This window comes from Hyperolius riggenbachi, chromosome 10 (genome assembly GCF_040937935.1).
Source record: "Hyperolius riggenbachi isolate aHypRig1 chromosome 10, aHypRig1.pri, whole genome shotgun sequence".
In the NCBI taxonomy this organism is placed as follows: domain Eukaryota; kingdom Metazoa; phylum Chordata; class Amphibia; order Anura; family Hyperoliidae; genus Hyperolius; species Hyperolius riggenbachi.
The window spans coordinates 264801546-264829014 of NC_090655.1; the positions used below are offsets into that span (position 1 = coordinate 264801546).

The 27469-nt window shown below is 49.0% G+C and overlaps 2 protein-coding genes across 2 annotated transcripts in view; both read left to right on the top strand.

The window, feature by feature from the left end:
• The window catches only part of LOC137535434 (zinc finger protein 208-like), a 126827-nt gene that overhangs the window by 81474 nt on the left and 17884 nt on the right, over window positions 1–27469 (top strand). The window lies entirely within an intron of this gene.
• Window positions 13641–27469, top strand: part of LOC137535386 (zinc finger protein 585A-like) — a 764031-nt gene continuing 750202 nt past the window's right edge. Inside the window, exon 1 of the mRNA XM_068257216.1 lies at window positions 13641–13690. The gene's annotated coding sequence lies outside the window, so the exon portion shown is untranslated. The remainder of the gene's footprint in view (window positions 13691–27469) is intronic.

A 27469-nucleotide genomic window follows, 5' to 3' on the forward strand; every position in this document is an offset into this window, starting at 1 on the left:
TCGGGGAGGGAGGAGGAAAACAAGATTTGACAGGCAGAGGGCGGGATCAGGGGCCGTAAACCGGGTAAGTCCCGCCCAAATCGGGACTGTTGTGAACTATGCAGCTATAGTGAGTGCAGGGCTTGTGGTATGGGAGTGTGTCAGCTGTAGTGAGTGCAGGGCTTGTGGTATGGGAGTGTATCAGCTATAGTGAGTGCAGGGCTTATGGTATGGGGGTGTATCAGCTATAGTGAGTGCAGGGCTTGTGGTATGGAGTGTATTAGCTATAGTAAGTGCAGGGCTTGTGGTATAGGAGTGTATCAGCTATAGTGAGTGCAGGGCTTGTGGTATGAGAGTGTATCAGCTATAGTGAGTGCAGGGCTTGTGGTATGGGAGTGTATCAGCTATAGTGAGTGCAGGGCTTGTGGTATGGGAGTGTATCAGCTATAGTGAGTGCAGGGCTTGTGGTATGGGAGTGTATCAGCTATAGTGAGTGCAGGGCTTGTGGTATGGGAGTGTATCAGCTATAGTGAGTGCAGGGCTTGTGGTATGGTACTGTATCAGCTATACTGAGTGCAGGGCTTGTGCTATGGGGGTGTATCAGCTGTAGTGAGTGCAGGGCTTGTGGTATGGGAGTGTATCAGCTATAGTGAGTGCAGGGCTTGTGGTATGGGAGTGTATCAGCTATAGTGAGTGCAGGGCTTGTGGTATGGTACTGTATCAGCTATACTGAGTGCAGGGCTTGTGCTATGGGGGTGTATCAGCTGTAGTGAGTGCAGGGCTTGTGGTATGGGAGTGTATCAGCTATAGCGAGTACAGGGCTTGTGGTATGGGAGTATTTCAGCTATAGTGAGTGAAGGGCTTGTGGTATGGAGTGTATCAGCTATAGTGAGTGCTGGGCTTGTGGTATGGGAGTGTATCAGCTATAGTGAGTGCAGGGCTTGTGGTATGGGGGGTGTATCAGCTATTGTGAGTGCAGGGCTTGTGGTATGGGAGTGTATCAGCTATAGTGAGTGCAGGGCTTGTGGTATGGGAGTGTATCAGCTATAGCAAGTGCAGGGCTTGTGGTATGGGAGTGTATCCGCTATAGTGGGGGCAGGACTTGTGGTATAGGGAGTGTATCAGCTATAGTGAGTGCAGGGCTTGTGGAATGGGAGTGTGTCAGCTATAATGAGTGCAGGGCTTGTGGTATGGGAGTGTATAGTGAATGCAAGGCTTGTGGTATGAAAGTGTGTCAGCTGTAGTGAGTGCAGGGCCTGTGGTATGGGGGTGTATCAGCTATAGTGAGTGCAGGGCTTGTGGTATGGGAGTGTATCAGCTATAGTGAGTGCAGGGCTTGTGGTATGAGAGTGTATCAGCTATAGTGAGTGCAGGGCTTGTGGTATGAGAGTGTGTCAGCTATAGTGAGTGCAGGGCTTGTGGTATGGGAGTGTGTCAGCTATAATGAGTGCAGGGCTTGTGGTATGGGAGTGTATAGTGAGTGCAGGGCTTGTGGTATGAGAGTGTGTCAGCTATAGTGAGTGCAGGGCTTGTGGTATGGGAGTGTGTCAGCTATAATGAGTGCAGGGCTTGTGGTATGGGAGTGTATAGTGAGTGCAGGGCTTGTGGTATGAGAGTGGGTCAGCTATAGTGAGTGCAGGGCTTGTGGTATGGGAGTGTGTCAGCTATAATGAGTGCAGGGCTTGTGGTATGGGAGTGTATAGTGAGTGCAGGGCTTGTGGTATGAGAGTGTGTCAGCTGTAGTGAGTGCAGGGCTTGTGGTATGGGAGTGTATCAGATATAGTGAGTGCAGGGCTTGTGGTATGAGAGTGTATCAGCTATAGTGAGTGCAGGGCTTGTGGTATGAGAGTGTTTCAGCTATAGTGAGTGTAGGGCTTGTGGTATGGGAGTGTGTCAGCTATAGTGAGTGCAGGGCTTGTGGAATGGGAGTGTGTCAGCTATAATGAGTGCAGGGCTTGTGATATGGGAGTGTATAATGAATGCAGGGCTTGTGGTATGAAAGTGTGTCAGCTGTAGTGAGTGCAGGGCCTGTGGTATGGGGGTGTATCAGCTATAGTGAGTGCAGGGCTTGTGGTATGGGAGTGTATCAGCTATAGTGAGTGCAGGGCTTGTGGTATGAGAGTGTATCAGCTATAGTGAGTGCAGGGCTTGTGGTATGAGAGTGTATCAGCTATAGTGAGTGCAGGGCTTGTGGTATGAGAGTGTGTCAGCTATAGTGAGTGCAGGGCTTGTGGTATGGGAGTGTGTCCGCTATAATGAGTGCAGGGCTTGTGGTATGAGAGTGTGTCAGCTATAGTGAGTGCAGGGCTTGTGGTATGGGAGTGTGTCAGCTATAGTGAGTGCAGGGCTTGTGGTATGGGAGTGTATAGTGAGTGCAGGGCTTGTGGTATGAGAGTGTGTCAGCTATAGTGAGTGCAGGGCTTGTGGTATGGGAGTGTGTCAGCTATAATGAGTGCAGGGCTTGTGGTATGGGAGTGTATAGTGAGTGCAGGGCTTGTGGTATGAGAGTGGGTCAGCTATAGTGAGTGCAGGGCTTGTGGTATGGGAGTGTGTCAGCTATAATGAGTGCAGGGCTTGTGGTATGGGAGTGTATAGTGAGTGCAGGGCTTGTGGTATGAGAGTGTGTCAGCTGTAGTGAGTGCAGGGCTTGTGGTATGGGAGTGTATCAGATATAGTGAGTGCAGGGCTTGTGGTATGAGAGTGTATCAGCTATAGTGAGTGCAGGGCTTGTGGTATGAGAGTGTTTCAGCTATAGTGAGTGTAGGGCTTGTGGTATGGGAGTGTGTCAGCTATAGTGAGTGCAGGGCTTGTGGTATGGGAGTGTATAGTGAGTGCAGGGCTTGTGGTATGAGAGTGTGTCAGCTATAGTGAGTGCAGGGCATGTGGTATGGGAGTTAGAGTTGGGCCGAACGGTTCGCCTGCGAACGGTTCCATGCGAACTTCAGTGGTTCGCGTTCGCGTCCCGCAGGCGAACCTTTGCGGAAGTTCAGTTCGCCCCATAATGCACATGGAGGGTCAACTTTGACCCTCTACATCACAGTCAGCAGGCCCAGTGTAGCCAATTAGGCTACACTAGCCCCTGGAGCCCCACCCCCCCTTATATAAGGCAGGCAGCGGCGGCCATTACGGTCACTCGTGTGCTGCCTGCGTTAGTGAGAGTAGGGCGAGCTGCTGCAGACTGTCTCTCAGGGAAAGATTAGTTAGGCTTAACTTGTTCCTGTCTGGCTGCATACCTGTTCTGTGAACCCACCACTGCATACCTGTGCTGTGAACCCACCACTACATACCTGTGCTGTGAACCCACCACTGCATACCTGTGCTGTGAACCCACCACTGCATACCTGTGCTGTGAACCCACCACTGCATACCTGTTCAGTGAACCCACCACTGCATACCTGTGCTGTGAACCCACCACTGCATACCTGTTCAGTGAACCTGCCACTGCATAACTGTTCTGTTCAGTGGACCCGCCACTGTATACCTGTTCATTGAACCCACCACTGCATACCTGTGCTGTGAACCCACCACTGCATACCTGTTCTGTGAACCCACCACTGCATACCTGTTCAGTGAACCTGCCACTGCATACCTGTTCTGTTCAGTGGACCCGCCACTGTATACCTGTTCATTGAACCCACCACTGCATACCTGTGCTGTGAACCCACCACTGCATACCTGTTCTGTGAACCCACCACTGCATACCTGTTGTGTTCAGTGAACCTGCCACTGCATACCTGTTCTGTGAACCCGCCACTGTATACCTGTTCTGTTTAGTAAACCCGCCACTGTATACCTGTTCTGTTTAGTGAACCCGCCACTGCATACCTGTTCTGTTCAGTGGACCCGCCACTGTATACCTGTTCAGTGAACCCGCCACTGCATACCTGTTCTGTTCAGTGGACCCGCCACTGTATACCTGTTCAGTGAACCCGCCACTGCATACCTGTTGTGTTCAGTGAACCTGCCACTGCATACCTGTTCTGTGAACCTGCCACTGTATACCTGTTCTGTTTAGTGAACCCGCCACTGTATACCTGTTCTGTTTAGTGAACCCGCCACTGCATACCTGTTCTGTTCAGTGGACCCGCCACTGTATACCTGTTCAGTGAACCCGCCACTGCATACCTGTTCTGTTCAGTGGACCCGCCACTGTATACCTGTTCAGTGAACCCGCCACTGCATACCTGTTGTGTTCAGTGAACCTGCCACTGCATACCTGTTCTGTGAACCCACCACTGTATACCTGTTCTGTTTAGTGAACCCGCCACTGTATACCTGTTCTGTTTAGTGAACCCGCCACTGCATACCTGTTCTGTTCAGTGGACCCGCCGCTGTATACCTGTTCAGTGAACCCGCCACTGCATACCTGTTGTGTTCAGTGAACCTGCCACTGCATACCTGTTCTGTGAACCCGCCACTGTATACCTGTTCTGTTTAGTGAACCCGCCACTGTATACCTGTTCTGTTTAGTGAACCCGCCACTGCATACCTGTTCTGTTCAGTGGACCCGCCACTGTATACCTGTTCAGTGAACCCGCCACTGCATACCTGTTCTGTTCAGTGGACCCGCCACTGTATACCTGTTCAGTGAACCCGCCACTGCATACCTGTTGTGTTCAGTGAACCTGCCACTGCATACCTGTTCTGTGAACCCGCCACTGTATACCTGTTCTGTTTAGTGAACCCGCCACTGTATACCTGTTCTGTTTAGTGAACCCGCCACTGTATACCTGTTCAGTGAACCCGCCACTGCATACCTGTTGTGTTCAGTGAACCTGCCACTGCATACCTGTTGTGTTCAGTGAACCTGCCACTGCATACCTGTTCTGTGAACCCGCCACTGTATACCTGTTCTGTTTAGTGAACCCGCCACTGCATACCTGTTCTGTTCAGTGAACCCGCCACTGTATACCTGTTCAGTGAACCCGCCACTGCATACCTGTTCTGTTCAGTGGACCCGCCACTGTACACCTGTTCAGTGAACCCGCCACTGCATACCTGTTGTGTTCAGTGAACCTGCCACTGCATACCTGTTCTGTGAACCCGCCACTGTATACCTGTTCTGTTTAGTGAACCCGCCACTGTATACCTGTTCTGTTTAGTGAACCCGCCACTGTATACCTGTTCAGTGAACCCGCCACTGCATACCTGTTGTGTTCAGTGAACCTGCCACTGCATACCTGTTGTGTTCAGTGAACCTGCCACTGCATACCTGTTCTGTGAACCCGCCACTGTATACCTGTTCTGTTTAGTGAACCCGCCATTGTATACCTGTTCTGTTTAGTGAACCCGCCACTGCATACCTGTTCTGTTCAGTGAACCCGCCACTGTATACCTGTTCAGTGAACCCGCCACTGCATACCTGTTGTGTTCAGTGAACCTGCCACTGCATACCTGTTGTGTTCAGTGAACCTGCCACTGCATACCTGTTCTGTGAACCCGCCACTGTATACTTGTTCTGGTTAGTGAACCCACCGCATCAGTGCGCATACCTGTGCAGTTAAGTGAACCCACCTACCTACGTGAGTGCACGCAGTGTGATATACCACTCCGTGCATACCCGATATGGACAAAACAGGTAGAGGAAGAGGTAGTGCCAGAGCCAGAGGAAGGCCACCCGGCAGGTCTGCGCGAGGTCATGTAAATGTAATTTCGTGTGGACCTGGCCCACAGTACAGTGCTCGGAAGAAGGCACGTCCCATCACCTCCCAAGATTGTCAGGACGTGGTTGAGTATTTAGCGACACAGAACACCTCATCTTGCTCAGCCACCAGCGCTACTACTAGCACCACTTCCGCTGCATTTGACACTTCGCAAGAATTATTTAGTGTTGAAATCACTGATGCACAGCCATTGTTGTTACAGCCAGATGAATTTTCACCAGCTCATATATTTGAGTTACCCGGCAACACTATGGATGTAACGTGTAAGGAGGATGAAGGACCTACTGATGGTGCATGTTTAGATTTGTCTGAGGCAAGCGAAGCTGGGCAGGATGATTACGATGATGACGATGATAGGGATCCTCTGTATGTTCCCAATAGAGGAGATGAAGAGGGGGACAGTTCAGAGGGGGAGTCAGAGAGTAGTAGGAGGAGAGAAGTTGCTGAAAGAAGCTGGGGCAGCTCTTCGTCAGAAACAGCTGGTGGCAGAGTCCGGCACCATGTATCGCCACCAGCCAACTTGCCCTTCAGCATCAGCTGCTGAGGTCCCCATAGTGCCCACATCCCAGGGTGGCTCAGCGGTGTGGAAATTTTTTAATGTGTGTGCCTCAGATCGGACCAAAGCCATCTGTTCGCTCTGCCAACAAAAATTGAGCCGTGGAAAGGCCAACACTCACGTAGGGACAAGTGCCTTACGAAGGCACCTGGAGAAAAGGCACAAACAGCAATGGGATGGCCACCTGAGCAAAAGCAGCAGCAGCACACAAAAGCAAAGCCACCCTCCTTCTCCTCTTCCTCCTCCATCAGGTGCATTATCTGCTTCTGCCGCTTTCTCCCTTCCACCTTCACAGGCACCCTCCTCCACTCCGCCTCTGCCCTTGAGCGGTTCCTGCTCCTCTGCCCACAGCAGCAGTCAGGTGTCCGTGAAGGAAATGTTTGAGCGGAAGAAGCCAATTTCGGCCAGTCACCCCCTTGCCCGGCGTCTGACAGCTGGCGTGGCGGAACTGTTAGCTCGGCAGCTGTTACCATACCGGCTGGTGGACTCTGAGGCCTTCCGTAAATTTGTGGCCATCGGAACAAGGCAGTGGAAGATGCCAGGCCGCACTTATTTTTCGAGAAAGGCCATACCCCAACTGCACCGTGAAGTTGAGAGGCAAGTGGTGTCATCTCTTGCGAAGAGCGTTGGGTCAAGGGTACACCTGACCACGGATGCCTGGTCTGCCAAGCACGGGCAGGGCCGCTACATTACCTACACAGCCCATTGGGTGAACCTGGTGGTGAACGATGGCAAGCAGGGCGCAGCGGACCAAATTGTGACACCTCCATGGCTTGCAGGCAGGCCTCCTGCCACCTCCTCTCCTCCTGCTACATGCTCTTCGCTGTCATCCTCCTCCTTGGCTGAGTGGCAGTTCTCCTCTCCAGCTACACAGCCCCAGCTCCGCAGGGCCTATGCTGCATGCCAGGTAAGACGGTGTCACGCCATCTTAGACATGTCTTGTCTCAAAGCGGAGAGTCACACTGGAGCAGCTCTCCTGGCTGCTCTTAAGAAACAGGTGGATGAGTGGCTGACCCCGCACCACCTGGAGATAGGCAACGTGGTGTGCGACAACGGCAGCAATCTGCTTGCCGCTTTGCATATGGGGAAGCTGACACACATACCCTGCATGGCACATGTCATGAATCTAGTGGTTCAAAGATTTGTGGCAAAGTACCCTGGCTTAGCGAATGTCCTGAAGCAGGCCAGGAAGTTCTGTGGGCATTTGAGGCGGTCTTACACAGCCATGGCACGCTTTGCGGAAATTCAGCGCAAAAACAACATGCCGGTGAGACGCCTCATTTGCGATAGCCCGACTCGCTGGAACTCGACCCTGCTCATGTTCTCCCGCCTGCTAGAACAGAAGAAAGCCGTGACCCACTACCTCTACAACTACAGTAGAATGAAACAGTCTGGGAAGATGGGGATGTTCTGGCCCGACAACTGGACACTGATGGAAAATGCATGCAGGCTCATGCGGCCGTTTGAGGAGGTGACCAACCTGGTGAGCCGCAGTGAGGGCACCATCAGCGACTTAATTCCCTACGCTTACTTCTTGGAGCGTGCTGTGCGTAGAGTGGCGGATGAAGCTGTGAATGAGCGTGACCAGGAACCGTTATGGCAGGAACAGGCATGGGACCAATTTTCATCAGACCCAGCTGTTTCCTCAACACCTGCGGCAGCACAGAGGGGGGAGGAGGAGGAAAAAGAGAAGTCGTGTGCAGAAGACGAGTCAGACTCAGAGGATGATGAGCAAGGTGTTTCTTTGGGGGAGAAGGAGGAGGAGGAGGGGACAGCGGCAGGAGAACAACCTCAGCAGGCATCGCAAGGGGCTTGTGCTGCTCAACCTTCCCGTGGTATTGTTCGCGGCTGGGGGGAGGAGGTTGACTTACCTGACGTCACTGAGGAAGAGCAAGAGGAGATGGAGGGTACTGGATCCGACTTTGTGCAGATGTCGTCTTTTATGCTGTCCTGCCTGTTGAGGGACCCCCGTATAAAAAACCTCAAGGGGAATGACCTGTACTGGGTGGCCACACTACTAGACCCTCGGTACAGGCACAAAGTGGCGGACCTGTTACCAACTCACCGGAAGGTGGAAAGGATGCAGCACATGCAGAACCAGCTGTCAACTATGCTTTACAATGCCTTTAAGGGTGATGTGACGGCACAACGCCAGCAAGGTACCACTGCCACTAATCCTCCTCCCGTGTCCACGCAGTCAAAGACAGGACGCTCCAGCGATCTCATGGTGATGTCGGACATGCGGACATTCTTTAGTCCAACGCCTCGCCGTAGCCCTTCCGGATCCACCCTCCACCAACGCCTGGAACGGCAGGTAGCCGACTACCTGGCCTTAAGTGTGGATGTAGACACTGCTGTGAACAGCGATGAGGAACCCTTGAACTACTGGGTGCGCAGGCTTGACCTGTGGCCAGAGCTGTCCCAATTTGCCATCCAACTTCTCTCCTGCCCTGCCGCAAGCGTCCTGTCAGAAAGGACCTTCAGCGCAGCTGGAGGCATTGTCACAGAGAAGAGAAGTCGCCTAAGTCACAAAAGTGTTAAGTACCTCACCTTTATCAAAATGAATGAGGCATGGATCCCGGAGGGCTGCTGCCCGCCCCAAGACTAAGTCAGTCCCCGCACACACAGCATCTTTGCCTGCACGCCGTGTGACTGGCTGCCTGGCCTGCCCCAAGAAGACTAAGTCGCTCCCAGTCCCTCCACACAGCATGTCTGCCTGCAGGCTGCTTGACTACCTTCTCCGCCACCACCAACAGGGTCCGGGACTCCAGGCGGATTGCTGAATTTTTTAGGCCGCTGCTAGCAGCGGCCGCTGTAATAATTTTTCTGGTGCGTGTACATGACTGCCTAATTTTTCTGGCTGCACTGCGGGCAGCTGCAACAACAAAAGAAAAGGCATGTACATGCGCCCATTCCCCTTCGTGATCATTACCTTGCCGTGGTGAAGGGGCTTGCGTATCACAATGAAGCAATGACCGGCGCCTAGATGAGTGTCTCGGGGGGCACACCCACGATAATAAGGTCGTTGCCTCATTGTGGTCAGACCAAATTTGATCAGCTGGACAGTCACTGTTCTGTCATTCAGCTACATCAGCCAGGCGACCATATGGGCTGTAAAGCCACCAAAACCTGCACTCTCGCCATGGTGCGCACCAGTCCAGCACGGCCGTCACTACACAAACAGCTGTTTGCGGTGCGTTACACGGTGAGTTTGGTGTGTCAGTGTGAAGCAGTACCTTAATTACACTACCTGATTGATGTATACACATGCAAGATGTTTGAAAGCACTTTAGGCCTGTCATTTGGCATTCAATGTGATTTCTGCCCTTAAAACGCTGCTTTGCGTCAAATCCAGATTTTTCCCCGGGACTTTTGGCATGTATCCCACTCCGCCATGCCCCCCTCCAGGTGTTAGACCCCTTGAAACATCTTTTCCATCACTTTTGTGGCCAGCATAATTATTTTTTTTTTTCAAAGTTCGCATCCCCATTGAAGTCTATTGCGGTTCGCGAACTTTAACGCGAACCGAACCTTCCGCGGAAGTTCGCGAACCAGGTTCGCGAACCTAAAATCGGAGGTTCGGCCCAACTCTAATGGGAGTGTATCAGCTATAGTGAGTGCAGGGCTTCTGGTATGGGAGTGTATCAGCTATAGTGAGTGCAGGGCTTGTGGTATGGGGGTTGTATCAGCTATAGTAAGTGCAGGGCTTGTGGTATAGGGAGTGTATCAGCTATAGTGGGGGCAGGGCTTGTGGTATGGGAGTGTATCAGCTATAGTGAGTGCAGGGCTTGTGGTATGGGAGTGTATCAGCTATAGTGGGGGCAGGCCTTGTGGTATGGGAGTGTATCAGCTATAGTGAGTGCAGGGCTTGTGGTATGAGAGTGTATCAGCTATAGTGAGTGCAGGGCTTGTGGTATGAGAGTGTGTCAGCTATAGTGAGTGCAGGGCTTGTGGTATGGGAGTGTGTCAGCTATAGTGAGTGCAGGGCTTGTGGTATGGAAGTGTATAGTGAGTGCAGGGCTTGTGGTATAGGGAGTGTATCAGCTATAGTGGGGGCAGGGCTTGTGGTATGGGAGTGTATCAGCTATAGTGAGTGCAGGGCTTGTGGTATGGGAGTGTATCAGCTATAGTGGGGGCAGGACTTGTGGTATAGGGAGTGTATCAGCTATAGTGAGTGCAGGGCTTGTGGTATGGGAGTGTATCAGCTATAGTGAGTGCAGGGCTTGTGGTATTGGAGTGTATCAGCTATAGTGAGTGCAGGGCTTGTGGTATGGGAGTGTATCAGCTATAGTGAGTGCAGTGCTTGTGGTATGAGAGTGTATCAGCTATAGCGAGTGCAGGGCTTGTGGTATGAGAGTGTATCAGTTATAGTGAGTGCAGGGCTTGTGGTATGAGAGTGTATCCGCTATAGTGAGTGCAGGGCTTGTGGTATGGGAGTGTATCAGCTATAGTAAGTGTAGGGCTTGTGGTATGGGGAGTGTATCGGCTATAGTGAGTGCAGGGCTTGTGGTATGGGGGTGTATCAGCTATAGTGAGTGCAGGGTTTGTGGTATGGGGGTGTATCAGCTATAGTGAGTGCAGGGCTTGTGGTATGGGAGTGTATCAGCTATAGTGAGTGCAGGGTTTGTGGTATGGGAGTGTATCAGCTATAGTGAGTGCAGGGCTTGTGGTATGGGGGTGTATCAGCTATAGTGAGTGCGGGGCTTGTGGTATGAGAGTGTATCAGCTATAGTGAGTGCAGGGCTTGTGGTATGGGAGTGTATCAGCTATAGTGAGTGCAGGGCTTGTGGTATGGGAGTGTATCAGCTATAGTAAGTGTAGGGCTTGTGGTATGGGGAGTGTATCAGCTATAGTGAGTGCAGGGCTTGTGGTATGAGAGTGTATCAGCTATAGTGAGTGCAGGGCTTGTGGTATGAGTGTGTATCAGCTATAGTGAGTGCAGGGCTTGTGGTATGGGAGTGTATCAGCTATAGTGAGTGCAGGGCTTGTGGTATGGGAGTGTATCGGCTATAGTGAGTGCAGGGCTTGTGGTATGGGGGTGTATCAGCTATAGTGAGTGCAGGGCTTGTGGTATGAGTGTGTATCAGCTATAGTGAGTGCAGGGCTTGTGGTATGGGAGTGTATCAGCTATAGTGAGTGCAGGGCTTGTGGTATGGGAGTGTATCAGCTATAGTGAGTGCAGGGCTTGTGGTATGAGTGTGTATCAGCTATAGTGAGTGCAGGGCTTGTGGTATGGGAGTGTATCAGCTATAGTGAGTGCAGGGCTTGTGGTATGGGAGTGTATCGGCTATAGTGAGTGCAGGGCTTGTGGTATGGGAGTGTATCAGCTATAGTGAGTGCAGGGCTTGTGGTATGGGAGTGTATCGGCTATAGTGAGTGCAGGGCTTGTGGTATGGGAGTGTATCAGCTATAGTGAGTGCAGGACTTGTGGTATGAGAGTGTATCAGCTATAGTGAGTGCAGGGCTTGTGGTATGAGTGTGTATCAGCTATAGTGAGTGCAGGGCTTGTGGTATGGGAGTGTATCAGCTATAGTGAGTGCAGGGCTTGTGGTATGGGAGTGTATCGGCTATAGTGAGTGCAGGGCTTGTGGTATGGGGGTGTATCAGCTATAGTGAGTGCAGGGTTTGTGGTATGGGGGTGTATCAGCTATAGTGAGTGCAGGGCTTGTGGTATGGGAGTGTATCGGCTATAGTGAGTGCAGGGCTTGTGGTATGGGAGTGTATCAGCTATAATGAGTGCATGGCTTGTGGTATAGGAATTTATAATCTTACAGCAGGGTTTGTTGTAGGGAGTTACCCAACAAGGGTCATTCTCAGTTTTCTACTGTGATACCCCAGACATTGTATGGGCAAGGGAAGAAGCAGAGCATCTGCCACTAGAGGAATAGTAGGAGAAAGTGGATGATTACTTTTTGAGGTGTAATGAGGAGGATGAGACTAGGCGCCCGCTATTTAAATTGTCTGTGAACAGTTGTGGTGCTTATGCAGTGATGCTGACATTCACAGTATCAAGAAAATGGAATGGGTATTTGCTGAGCACCTTTTCCTAATCCCTGCTACACATGGAAGATTTCTCAGATTATACCCATCACAGCTCAAGTAAAACCAAAGCTTGCTCACCTTAATAGAGTACTCTGTGGCCGGCTGTGTGACGATTTCCCCCACCTCTATCTACACAGGGATGTCAGTTGATCACCACCCCTTCTCTGCTATATATGTTTGTAATGCAATGTTCAATTTATGGAATTTTTGTAGAAACTAAGAAAGAGGCCTTACCTGGCTGTATGCACCAACAGGACTGGGAACTATGTGGCATACATATGATGGCTGCTGCTTCTCTTTCTTCATGAACTGTATCTGTTTGCTTGCAAAAGCTTATGAAGTTTAACTTATAAGTCCACTGCATGTTCCTGCAATTGGGGATATCCATTGATCCACCTATGCAACTATTCAGCTTTTGAAGTCTTGCTGCTCCTCTGCATGCATATGAGCAAATACTGTGCTCTCTGCCAATGACTGACGGGCTGCTTTGGGAGCTGTGGCATGACCATATTATTCCAGCCAGCCCTGTGATTCGGGGCCATTGAACTTTATGGAATTGATCGTTTTTACACCTCTAACAAGTGGATTACATGCCTTCCTAGAATTTATTGATTATAGCTTATCACTGGATACAGTACCATCCTACCATTATTATATGTCTGATCTGAAATATCTTTATTGATGCCACAATATGTTAACCTTTGCAGAGGTGGACTTTATTTATACATTATACATTTTGGGGACTGCAGCCCCATTATTTCATTGTTATACTGCCCAGATGGAGTTTTTTTTTATATATTATGCTATTTTATATGTGGTTTTTTGATGTAGTACCAAATTAAGTATTTTTCTCTAGTCTTTCTTTGTGATTATTAATAAAGCTGTTTGTGATTTTTTGCACGCACCAAAGAGCCAATTCTCTTTCTTAGTTCCTACAAATGTTATACGTTGGCATGTGCATGAAAATATTGATTATTAATATTTATGGTTTGGTTGCTTCCCATTTGGCTGCTGCCCCTACATATTGAGACATTTTTTCAATTTGTGGAAGTGATAAAAAATGTTCTTCATGTTTGTATGGGTTTATTTAAGGGACTCCAGTTTCCTCCCAGTCTCACATCCAATAAACAGACACAGTTGTTTTTTTGTTGTTGTTGTTCTTTTCACTCCTCCAAAAATAAAGGGAGGGCTACAAAGACTAGAATCAGAATATACAGGTAAGTGGACATCTCCGTGCAGACAATTTCTCCCTCCCAGTCTGGTGCAAGAAACTGGAACCACATCCATATGGCGGCTCTACATTTCAAGCAACTATCTGTGGAAGTTCAGGTGATTCCACAGAGGCTGCAATTAGTCTATTCACCACATGATGGCAATCACACAGTCAGGAAATGACGAAACAGCAGGAAGAGAAGTTGCAGGAAGTGGGGAGAGTGCACGGCTGGAGGAGGTAATGGTTTGATTGTTGTTATATATTGGGCAGAGCAGAGGGCGGGGGGGACATACTTGTTATATATTGGGCAGAGCAGAGGTCGGGGTGGACATACTTGTTATATATTGGGCAGAGCAGGGGTCGGGGTGGACATACCTGTTATATATTGGGCAGAGCAGAGGTCGGGGTGGACATACTTGTTATATATTGGGCAGAGCAGAGGTTGAGGTGGACATACTCGTTATATATTGGGCAGTGCAGAGGTCGGGGTGGACATACTTGTTATATATTGGGCAGAGCAGAGGTCGGGGTGGGCATACTTGTTATATATTGGGCAGAGCAGAGGTCGGGGTGGGCATACTTGTTATATATTGGGCAGAGCAGAGGTCGGGGTGGACATACCTGTTATATATTGGGCAAAGCAGAGGTCGGGATGGGCATACTTGTTATATATTGGGCAGAGCAGAGGTCGGGGTGGGCATACTTGTTATATATTGGGCAGAGCAGAGGTCGGGGTGGGCATACTTGTTATATATTGGGCAGAGCAGAGGTCGGGGTGGACATACTTGTTATATATTGGGCAGCGCAGAGGTCCGGGTGGACATACTTGTTATATATTGGAAAGAGCAGAGGTCGGGGTGGACATACTTGTTATATATTGGAAAGAGCAGAGGTCAGGGTGGACATACTTGTTATGTATTGGGCAGAGCAGAGGTCTGGGTGGTCATACTTGTTATATATTGGGCAGAGCAGAGGTCGGGGTGGACATACTTGTTATATATTGGGCAGAGCAGAGGTCGGGGTGGTCATACTTGTTATATATTGGGCAGAGCAGAGGTCGGGGTGGACATACTTGTTATATATTGGGCAGAGCAGAGGTCGGGGTGGTCATACTTGTTATATATTGGGCAGAGCAGAGGTCGGGGTGGACATACTTGTTATATATTGGGCAGAGCAGAGGTCGGGGTGGACATACTTGTTATATATTGGGCAGAACAGAGGTTGGGGTGGACATACTTGTTATATATTGGGCAGAGCAGAAGTCGGGGTGGACATACTTGTTATATATTGGGCAGAGCAGAGGTCGGGGTGGACATACCAGGGCTGTGGAGTCGGAGTCGTGGAGTCGGGCAATTTTGGGTGCCTGGAGTCGGAGTCGGGAAAAAAAGCACCGACTCCGACTCCGAATGAATTTGTAACTGTAATTAAAATAGAAAATATGAAAAAATGTTCGATTTCTCAGATAATAGTCATTCAAATAATGTATATATACAGTATATATACAGTAATAGCTGTGCTTAGTGCACAAAAATGAAATAAACCAATCAAAATTAGTTACTTGTGCTGCTTCAATAAAGCAGTCCCCGTATTTTTAAGGTCAGATATACATATCTTATTGTGACTGTATATATGATGTGTACACAGGAATCTCTTATATATACTAAATAACATCTATGCTGTAAGAATAAAGCCTGATGTGTAGCTGTGTCACTAATAGAGATGGTCAACGAGATGGAAATAATTCTGCATTGATGCTGATTTATGCAAATATATGCACTCCCTTTGCTGATGAAATCAAATAATTTGATATGTTGTTAAAATTTGGTTTGGTGACTACAAATTAAAGGGTACCTGAGACAGATGAAAAGTAAAGTTTTATACATACCTGGGGCTTCCTCCAGCCCCCTTCAGGCTAATCAGTCCCTCGCTGTCCTCCACCACCCGGATCTTCTGCTATGAGTCCTGGTAATTCAGCCAGTCAGCGCTGTCCAGCCGCATGCCGCTCCCACAGCCAGGAACATTCTGCACCTGCGCAATAGTGCTGCACAGGTGTAGTATGCTCCTGGCGGCGGAGTGTGTGCATGTGCACTACGCCCGACTGGCTCAAGTACCTGGACTCATAGCAGAAGATCCAGGTGGTGGAGGAGGACAACGAGGGACTGATTATCCTGAAGGCGGCTGGAGGAAGCCCCAGGTATGTATAAAACTTTAATTTCATCTGTCTCAGGTTTACTTTGTTACACAGTAGTACTATACTCTACATATGCACTCCCCACAGAGCTGCAGGTAATCCACTGAGAATGCTGTGCACATTGAACACAGAGGTGTTGTCTGTCACCCATAAACCTTGTTCAGATTGTGCATGAAGAATGTGTAATAGAGGAAGAATCTCCTCATTCCCCTGCAGAGTACCTGCACATCATTCTTACATGTACCCACACGTACATTGCCTAGGGCCTGATAGATGTTCTTTGTTCCGGTTTGTACCTTTTACAAGTACTCTTACCAAGGACTAGTTTTAGTCTAAAGGGAATAAATATAGTAGTCTACATATCCTTCTCACTTCAGTTGTCTTGTAAAATTCCTAAGCGTTGGCAGTTAAGAGACGAATTTCATGTTACATACTTTTAATCAACAAAATTGTAATATGCAAATTAGAGGAGTCGGAGTCGAGGAGTCGGAGTCGGTGGAATCCTAAACTGAGGAGTCGGAGTCGGTGGATTTTTGGACCGACTCCACAGCCCTGGGACATACTTGTTATATATTGGGCAGAGCAGAGGTCGGGGTGGACATACTTGTTATATATTGGACAGAGCAGAGGTTGGGATGGACATACTTGTTATATATTGGGCAGAGCAGAGGTCGGGGTGGACACACTTGTTATATATTGGGCAGGGCAGAGGTCAGGGTGGACATACTTGTTATGTATTGGGCAGAGCAGAGGTCGGGGTGGACATACTTGTTATATATTGGGCAGAGCAGAGGTCGGGGTGGACATACTTGTTATATATTGGGCAGAGCAGAGGTCGGGGTGGACATACTTGTTATATATTGGGCAGAGCAGAGGTCAGGGTGGACATACTTGTTATATATTGGGCAGAGCAGAGGTCGGGGTGGGCATACTTGTTATATATTGGGCAGAGCAGAGGTCATGGTGGACATACTTGTTATATATTGGGCAGAGCAGAGGTCATGGTGGACATACTTGTTATATATTGGGCAGAGCAGAGGTTGGGGTGGACATGGTTGTTATATATTGGGCAGAGCAGAGGTCGGGGTGGTCATACTTGTTATATATTGGGCAGAGCAGAGGTCGGGTGGTCATACTTGTTATATATTGGGCAGAGCAGAGGTCGGGGCGGACATACTTGTTATATATTGGGCAGAGCTGAGGTCGGGATGGGCATACTTGTTACATATTGGGCAGAGCAGAGGTCGGGGTGGACATACTTGTTACATATTGGGCAGAGCAGAGGTCGGGGTGGACATACTTGTTATATATTGGGCAGAGCAGAGGTTGGGGTGGGCATACTTGTTATATATCGGGCAGAGCAGAGGTTGGGGAGGACATACTTGTTATATATTGGGCAGAGCAGAGGTCATGGTGGACATACTTGTTATATATTGGGCAGAGCAGAGGTCATGGTGGACATACTTGTTATATATTGGGCAGAGCAGAGGTCAGGGTGGACATACTTGTTATATATTGGGCAGAGCAGAGGTCGGGGTGGACATACTTGTTATATATTGGGCAGAGCAGAGGTCGGGGTGGGCATACTTGTTATATATTGGGCAGAGCAGAGGTCATGGTGGACATACTTGTTATATATTGGGCAGAGCAGAGGTTGGGGAGGACATACTTGTTATATATTGGGCAGAGCAGAGGTCAGGCTGGACATACTTGTTATATATTGGGCAGAGCAGAGGTTGGGTGGACATACTTGTTATATATTGGGCAGAGCAGAGGTCATGGTGGACATACTTGTTATATATTGGGCAGAGCAGAGGTCATGGTGGACATACTTGTTATATATTGGGCAGAGCAGAGGTCAGGGTGGACATACTTGTTATATATTGGGCAGAGCAGAGGTCATGGTGGACATACTTGTTATATATTGGGCAGAGCAGAGGTCGGGGTGGACATACTTGTTATATATTGGGCAGAGCAGAGGTCGGGGTGGACATACTTGTTATATATTGGGCAGAGCAGAGGTCATGGTGGACATACTTGTTATATATTGGGCAGAGCAGAGGTCAGGGTGGACATACTTGTTATATATTGGGCAGAGCAGAGGTCGGGGTGGACATACTTGTTATATATTGGGCAGAGCAGAGGTCGGGGCGGACATACTTGTTATATATTGGGCAGAGCAGAGGTCAGGGTGGTCATACTTGTTATATATTGGGCAGAGCAGAGGTCGGGGTGGACATACTTGTTATATATTGGGCAGAGCAGAGGTCGGGGTGGACATACTTGTTATATATTGGGCAGAGCAGAGGTCGGGGTGGACATGCTTGTTATATATTGGGCAGAGCAGAGGTTGGGGCGGGCATACTTGTTATATATTGGGCATAGCAGAGGTCAGGGTGGACATACTTGTTATATATTGGGCAGAGCAGAGGTCAGGGTGGACATAGTTGTTATATATTGGGCAGAGCAGAGGTCGGGGTGGACATACTTGTTATATATTGGGCAGAGCAGAGGTCGGGGTGGACATACTTGTTATATATTGGGCAGAGCAGAGGTCGGGGTGGACATACTTGTTATGTATTGGGCAGTGCAGAGGTCAGGGTGGACATACTTGTTATATATTGGGCAGAGCAGAGGTCGGGATGGACATACTTGTTATATATTGGGCAGAGCAGAGGTCGGGGTGGACATACTTGTTATATATTGGGCAGAGCAGAGGTTGGGGTGGACATACTTGTTATATATTGGGCAGAGCAGAGGTTGGGGTGGACATACTTGTTATATATTGGGCAGAGCAGAGGTCGGGGTGGACATACTTGTATATATTGGGCAGAGCAGAGGTCGGGGTGCTCATCCTTGTTATATACTGGGCAGAGCAGAGGTCGGGGTGGACATACTTGTTATATATTGGGCAGAGCAGAGGTCGGGGCGGACATACTTGTTATATATTGGGCAGAGCTGAGGTCGGGATGGGCATACTTGTTACATATTGGGCAGAGCAGAGGTCGGGGTGGACATACTTGTTACATATTGGGCAGAGCAGAGGTCGGGGTGGACATACTTGTTATATATTGGGCAGAGCAGAGGTTGGGGTGGGCATACTTGTTATATATCGGGCAGAGCAGAGGTTGGGGAGGACATACTTGTTATATATTGGGCAGAGCAGAGGTCATGGTGGACATACTTGTTATATATTGCAGTGTTCTCCCCAGAAATTTTTTCCAGCCGGGTGGCATGAAAAAGTAGCCGGGTGGGGCATAACCGAGGGAATGCAGGGCCAACTCTGCTTACAGCATAGGAGGAGAATGAGGAGGAAACGTGACAAATCAAAACCTGGAAAATGTACTTCACTTTGAGGTGGCAAACCTCCACTCAATCCATTGCTGTGTACAACAAATGCTAGATCTGGCATAAGACTGTTAAAAAATTGGCGTTAGATCTAAACAGAGGAGCATGGCACTTTCCATCATTATAAAAACTGAAGTAGTCCACTGACAAGGCATGATCCTCAACAGATTACTGGTGGTTCCCTGTGTACAAAACAGGGTGGGGAGATTGTACAGCAAAGTCCCTAGTAACCGGCGGGGATCACCTGATGCTGGTTACATGTGCTTGCTGGTTGCTTGAGCAACCGGTCGAAATGGCACAAACCTCCCCCTGCAAGTACTTACCAAGCCTCCAGCGATTTCTGGCGATCTCCCTCTATCTCCTGGCAGGCTCAGAGCAGCTTCCGTGGCTTTCTCTGTGCACGGAAGCTGGAGTGTCAGCTGACCTGCATCAGGTCATGTGACAGGCTGGCTTCCCTACACAATGTTGGAAGCTGATTAGAGCCAGCAGGGAGATAAAGGGAGACTGCCAGACATCACTGGGGCCTTGGTAAGTCTTTCAAAGCCTGCCTGCACTCACAAAAAGCCCCCCAACAGAGGTCCCTGTTATCACTCAGGCAGGACGGTTAGATGAGACTTTTGGTTGCCTGAATTCCAGATAACGGGGACTGTGCTGTATGTTGAATTTGTAAGTTGCGTCGTGTGTTGAACTTAGTGAAATGTGAATAATCCTTTCGGACAACTTGGTATTTGGACATTATAGAATAAAAACGGTTTTGTGGTTGTTTTCAGAGTGGTATTACAGTGCTTTTTATTTTATTTGCAGCTACATAAATCCCGCTGACAGTGCAGGTGAAAGACCTCATGTAGTCAACACATGTCCAGAGTTATATGTATTGGGCATTGTTAATGGTACTGATTGACCACAATCATTCAATTAATGTTTTTGGGGTCAACTCCGCTACCAATTATCTGATGGTAAAGTTTTCCTTGCTGTTTGTGGACCCCATTGTTTCCGGCTGAATGCATTAATTAGATCAAGAATCATTGTGGAACTACAAGGTTCAGTGTGTCCTACAGATCAGATTACACTGAGAAGCTGCAAATTCCCACACAGATCTGAACCGTTTTTGTTTTTTTGTGAAAATGCAAAGCACAGCATGGTCTGAAAGGACATGCTAGCCCTTGTGATTTCAGAGGTTTATTAGTGTAAGGGTTAAAATAGGTGGGGGGAGGGGAGAATAAACTTCAGGACAGAGCTTTATGAGTGCAAACTAACCTTACTCACTGAGGTCACTGCTGGGCTGCCAGCTACATGCCTTTTGCCTGTACCTTTCAGATCAGAAGGTTTTTTTTCCCCTTCAGTGCTGCTGTCGGTGAACTCCGTTCTCCAGGCACTTAAAACATCTCGCTCTCTGCAACTAGCCCCGGAGCTGCTCCGTGCGTCTTGTGACAGCCGGGGGAGGAGGCGAGTGATTGCCGGCACTTCCAAACTCCTCTCTAAACTCCTCTAAACACAAGTGCAGTATTTTACAGAGACGGGCAAGTTAGTACGCAAGGTATTTAGTGGGGAGGGTGAGAGAAAGAGAGACAATTGACCTAGTGACGCAACTGTGAGGAGGAAAGGAGGCTCCGAATTACAAAACCGAACGATTATAGTTTGCCCAGCCCTGCCTTTGCCACACAGGCACCAGAATCCTTTCTCTGTCACAGACTGCATGTAATATGCCTCGTTCCTGAAGAACACTCTGCAGTCAGTAGTAGAAATGGTCCCGCCTACTGCCGAGCCAATGACTGTACGAGCCCGCAGGAAAGCAGATCTACACAGAGGAGAGAGCCCAGCGTGTGACGCAGCCGGGCGGGGGCGTATCTTACCCGGGCGGCCCGCCCACCTATTTGATCCTAGGGAGAACAATAATTGGGCAGAGCAGAGGTCATGGTGGACATACTTGTTATATATTGGGCAGAGCAGAGGTCAGGGTGGACATACTTGTTATATATTGGGCAGAGCAGAGGTCGGGGTGGACATACTTGTTATATATTGGGCAGAGCAGAGGTCATGGTGGACATACTTGTTATATATTGGGCAGAGCAGAGGTTGGGGAGGACATACTTGTTATATATTGGGCAGAGCAGAGGTCAGGGTGGACATACTTGTTATATATTGGGCAGAGCAGAGGTCGGGGTGGACATACTTGTTATATATTGGGCAGAGCAGAGGTCGGGGTGGACATACTTGTATATATTGGGCAGAGCAGAGGTCGGGGTGGACATACTTGTTATATATTGGGCAGAGCAGAGGTCGGGGCGGACACACTTGTTATATATTGGGCAGAGCAGAGGTCGGGGCGGACACACTTGTTATATATTGGGCAGAGCAGAGGTCGGGGCGGACACACTTGTTATATATTGGGCAGAGCAGAGGTCGGGGTGGACATACTTGTTATATATTGGGCAGAGCAGAGGTCGGGGCGGACACACTTGTTATATATTGGGCAGAGCAGAGGTCGGGGCGGACACACTTGTTATATATTGGGCAGAGCAGAGGTCGGGGTGGACATACTTTGTTACAGAGGAGGTCATAGTATACCTGTCTTTATCCTGGTCACCCCGCTTGAAGTAATTGGCACACAAGAGACTTTTACATAACTGCTGTGACTTGTTTGCCAGTGAGAGGATTTAGTACAGACACAGGTATGGATGAGCAGTGGGGAGATTAGTACAGACATGGGTATGGGGGAGCAGTGGGGGATTAGTACAGACATGGGTATGGGGGAGCAGTGGGGGATTAGTACAGACACAGGTATGGAGGAGCAGTGGGGGATTAGTACAGACATGGGTATGGGGAGCAGTGGGGGGATTAGTACAGACATGGGTATGGGGGAGCAGTGGGGGGATTAGTACAGACATGAGTATGGGGGAGCAGTGGGGGGATTAGTACAGACATGGGTATGGGGGAGCAGTGGGGGGAGTAGTACAGACATGTGTATGGGGGAGCAGTGGGGGATTAGTACAGACATGGGTATGAGGGAGCAGTGGGGAGATTAGTACAGACACGGGTATGGAGGAGCAGTGGGGAGATTAGTACAGACACGGGTATGGGGGAGCAGTGGGGAGATTAGTACAGACATGGGTATGGATGAGCAGTGGGGAGATTAGTACAGACATGGGTATGGGGGATCAGTGGGGAGATTAGTACAGACATGGGTATGGGGGAGCAGTGGGGAGATTAGTACAGACATGGGTATGGGGGAGCAGTGGGGAGATTAGTACAGACACGGGTATGGGTGAGCAGTGGGAGGATTAGTACGGTACAGACAGGGCAGTGGGGAGAGGCTACAGCCTCAGGGCGCAGTGTAGGAGGGGGCGCATAACTCGCTCAGCTATCATTCCTCTATTGTGTTTGAAACAGAGAGAATTAAGAAAAGGCCATACATGGCAGTGACTGCTAGCCAGATAATTAGAGATGAAGGTGTTGGGGGCCCTGGGGCGTCTCGTAGTCTAATAGCAATCAGTGTGTGATGGCTGGGGTGAGAGTAGGGTTGCCACCTTTAGGGTAAAAAAAAAATACCGGCTTGTGGGTGTGGCCTAAAAGTGGGAGTGGTTTGTCACAGACTTTTTAAAGGACAACTGACCTGCGAGGGATATGGAGGCTGCCATAATATATGTACAAATGCAAATTTCCTGGCTGCCCTGCTTATTCTCGGCCTCTAGCCATAGCCCCTGAACAAGCACAAGCATTTAGTCATTTTCTGACTAAAAATCTGACAAGATTAGCTGCCTGTTTTTTGGGGGTGTTTGATGCAGGTATACTAATGCCAGAAAGCTCAGCTGTAAAACCAGGCAACTGGCTTCGTTTAAAAGGAAATCAATATAGCAGCCTCCTTATCCCTCTCTCAGGTCAGCTGACCTTTAATGCTAGGTACACACTATACAATTTTCTGCCTATTTCCAACAGGTCCAATCTGATTTCCAATCGATTTTCTGTTCACTTCTATGGAAAATCTATCGGAATTCAGATCGGTAATAGTCAATCTGTCAGTAAAAAAGTCAGAAAATTGTGTAGTGTGTACCTAGCATTAGGCTTGATCTGGGTCTCTTAAAGGCAGCATTAAAGGGAACCTAAACTGAGAATGATAAGGCTTTTTCCTTTTAAAATAATACCAGTTGCCTGACTCTCCTGCTGATCCTGTGTCTCTAATACGTTTAGTCACAGCCCCTGAACAAGCATGCAGCAGATAAGGTGCTCTGACTGAAGTCAGAATGGATTAGCTGCATGCTTGTTTCAGGTGTGTGATTCAGCCACTACTGCAGCCAGAGATCAACAGGGCTGCCAGGCAACCAGTATTGTTTAAATGGAAACATCCATAACCCTCTCAGTTTAGGTTCTGTTTAATGGGTGTATTTATACTTACCTGGGGAGCTTCCTCCAGCCCTATGAGGTGCATGGGCTCCCTCACCAGCTGCTCCATTCACTTGCTATGCTCCCTCTGGTAATATCTGGCTGGCCGCACTCTTCTGTGTCATGTGTCTACCCCCTCTAGTGCTCCTGCAGCGGGGAGCATTCCGCACCTTTGCAGTAGTGGCCGGGTCGCGTAAATGCAGAAGCACATGGCTGGCTGTGATTGTCCAGATTACAGTGGGGAGGGGGGAGGATATCTAGTGAACAGAGAGGCTGCAAGGAAGCCCAAACACCTCATGGGGCTGTAGAGAGCACCCAATAATAACATTTCAAGTACACTTTAACCTCCTTGCGACCGCCTAACGCTGATGGGCGGTTGTAAAGTGGCTCCCCCAGGACCGCCTAATGCCAATTGGCATCAAGTCATGGGGGAGGAGATTACGCTGAATGACTGAGCGGAGTTCCGAGACCAGCCTGCTTGCGTGCGATCGTGGGCGGCAGGCTGTTACACATAAAAAAAAAATTAAAAAGTTTATTTACAAGTACAGCCCTGCGATCAACTGCAGCGCTGTATGGGGGACAGCTCTGTCACTGAGCTGTCCCCTCGAGCGTGCCACAAGAAGAATCTCATAGGCTGATGCCTATGAGAGGTGATCAGCTCTGATTGGCTCTTCGGGGGTAGGGAGGGTGGGAAATTTAAATAAAATATGTGATTTTATTAAAAAAATAAATAAATAAATCTCAGTAGCAATCAGATGCCACCAACAGAAAGCTCTGTTGGTGGCAACAAAAGGGGGGAAAGGTTAAATTGTGTGCTAAGTTGTATGGCCCTGCAGCAAGCTGCAGTGGCCTGAATCGTAAAAAAAAAATAGCCTTGTCACTAGGGGGATGTAAGCCTGTGATTACTGTGGGGAGCAAAGGGGGAAAAAGAGTTTAACTTACCCGGGGCTTTTAATGGTCCCCCACAGATGTCCTGTGCACGCACAGCCACTCACCGATGCTCCGGTCCCCCGCAGACGTTCTGTGCCCACGCAGCCACTCACTGATGCTCCGGTTCCTGCCGGTTCACTTCCGTAAATTGCGACTTTAAAGTCGGAAAACCATTGCGACTGCGAGGCCTTCTCTTCACTTCCGCTGACGTCCCCAGAGCGTAATGTGTAGGTGCAGGCCATACTGTGCTTGCGCAGTACGCTCCCGTGACGTCAGCAGGGAGGAGGTCATGCAGGTGCAGTGGCAAATTCCGGAAGTAACTGGTGGCAGGGAGCATTGTTGAGTGGCTGTGCGGGCACAGGACGTCTGCAGGGGACCATTAGAAGACCCAGGTAAGTTCAACTCATTTTCCCCTTTGCCCCCTACAGTATTCCTTTAAGCGGTTAAGAGAAGGGGGGTCAGGTCTGTCAAGGACAGGTGGGGGGGGGGGGGGGGGGTATGGCAGGACAACGAACCTAGAGGGAGAGCGGAGGTGTATTGCCCATGCTTGCTATGGGGGTAAGGGAGGGGGTGTTACACTGAAGGGGGGCATGCAGTTATTCATAAGGGAAACATTCTCTCAATACATACACATGCACTATATACAGTACATACACACACATGCTCTGTATACATACATAGGCAGATCACATCATGCACTATATACATACACACATTTTATATATATATATATATATATATATATATATATATATATATATATATATATATATATATATATATATATATATATAGTGTTCTCCCCAGAAATTTTTTCCAGCCGGGTGGTATGAAAAAGTAGCCGGGTGGTGGAAGGTTAGGTTGGGCGCCACTAGGTGGGGAATTGCGCGCGTGCGCCCCCCCCCCAATAAATTGACAGGCTAGGCTCTGTCTTTTGTACTGGAATCTCTTAAAGGGATACTAAACTGAAAAAAATTAGACTAGTTACTCACCTGGGGCTTCTTATAGCCCCCTAAAGTCCTCCTGCTCCATGATCGCCATTCCACACTGCTCTGTTCCTTAGCCCTGCAGCTACTCGATCATGCTCCTGTGACCAGGAGTGTTTTGCCCATGCGCAGTAGCAATTTTTAGTTACCGCGCAAGTGCAAAACGCTGCCGGTAACGGGAATGTGGTGGAGGAGGCAAGTGACATGTGGCTGTGCATGCAGCGTTCAGAGAGGAACACAGCGGTGCGGAATGACTGCAAGGGAGAACAACAACTAAAGGGGCTGGAAGAAGCCCCAGGTAATCACTCTGTGCCTCTGTCTGCCATTGCCCTGGGTGAGTCTGTGGCTATCTGTACTCTGGCTCACCCCCCCCCCCCCCCCCCCTCCAAACTGCAGCTCCCTAACATCTGTGACACTCACTTCTGGCATCAATCAGGGCTGTGGAGGGCAGTGGTAGAACTGGAGAATTGTAGAGTCAAAGGGTTAAGCATCCTAAGGTTCTGGGGGGGGGGGGGGGGGGGGGGGGGGTTAGTGTATAGTAGCCAGCGAGATTACACAGAGATTACATGCACGCTGCTGCTGGGACAAGCACAGGGAGCGGAGGACAGCGTCTGGCTGGACATGCCACAAACATCAGAGTTGCGCGTTATTCTGAGTACAGGGAGAGGAGGAGGAGGACAGCGTCTGGCTGGACATTCCAGAGCCGCGCTTCCTAGCTCATGTAAGCTGCTCGTACTGAGAGAGGAGGACGACAGGACAGCGTCTGCAGGACCTTCCGAGAGCCCTGCTTCCTCTCTTCACTCAGAGCTCATGTGTGAGCTGCGTAACGTCTCCTGCATTCCCCGCCCCTCCACACAACTGCCGGGAGCTGAGGAGGTGGGCGGAGATAGTGTCTCTGAGTGACAGCGGCTGGCTGCAATGATACAGCCACCGCTGATCACTGATGAGCCGCACAGAATGGGATAATTTTACCCGGGCGCTCGGGGGAGATCAGCCGGGCGCTCGGGGGAGATCAGCCGGGCGCTCAGAAGAGACCAGCCGGGCGGCGCGCCCTGGTAAAAGGCTCTAGGGAGAACACTGATATATATATATATACATACATACATACATACATACATACATACATACATACATACATACATACATACATACATAAATCACACACACAGTCTCTGTATACATACATATTCTCTATATACATACATACATACACACGCAGATCACATCACGCACTATATACATACACACATTCTCTACATATACACACATGCGCAGATCACATCTCTCACACACTATATATATATATATATATATATATATATATATATATATATATATATATATATATATATATATATATATATATATATATATATATATATACACACACATACAAACACACATGCTTTGTATACACAAAGATCCCAGAGACACACACCAGGGCTGTGGAGTCGGTCCAAAAATCCTCCGACTCCTCAGTTTAGGATTCCACCGACTCCTCTAATTTGCATATTACAAATTTGTTGATTAAAAGTATGTAACATGAAATTCGTCTCTTAACTGCCAACGCTTAGGAATTTTACAAGACAACTGAAGTGAGAAGGATATGTAGACTACTATATTTATTCCCTTTAGACTAAAACTAGTCCTTGGTAAGAGTACTTGTAAAAGGTACAAACCGGAACAAAGAACATCTATCAGGCCCTAGGCAATGTAAGTGTGGGTACATGTAAGAATGATGTTCAGGTACTCTGCAGGGGAATGAGGAGATTCTTCCTCTATTACACATTCTTCATGCACAATCTGAACAAGGTTTATGGGTGACAGACAACACCTCTGTGTTCAATGTGCACAGCATTCTCAGTGGATTCCCTGCAGCTCTGTGGGGAGTGCATATGTAGAGTATAGTACTACTGTGTAACAAAGTAAACCTGAGACAGATGAAATTAAAGTTTTATACATACCTGGGGCTTTCTCCAGCCGCCTTCAGGATAATCAGTCCCTCGTTGTCCTCCTCCACCACCTGGATCTTCTGCTATGAGTCCAGGTACTTGAGCCAGTTGGGCGTAGTGCGCATGCACACACTCCGCCGCCAGGAGCATACTACACCTGTGCAGCACTATTGCGCAGGTGCAGAATGTTCCTGGCTGTGGGAGCGGCATGCGGCCGGACAGCGCTGAC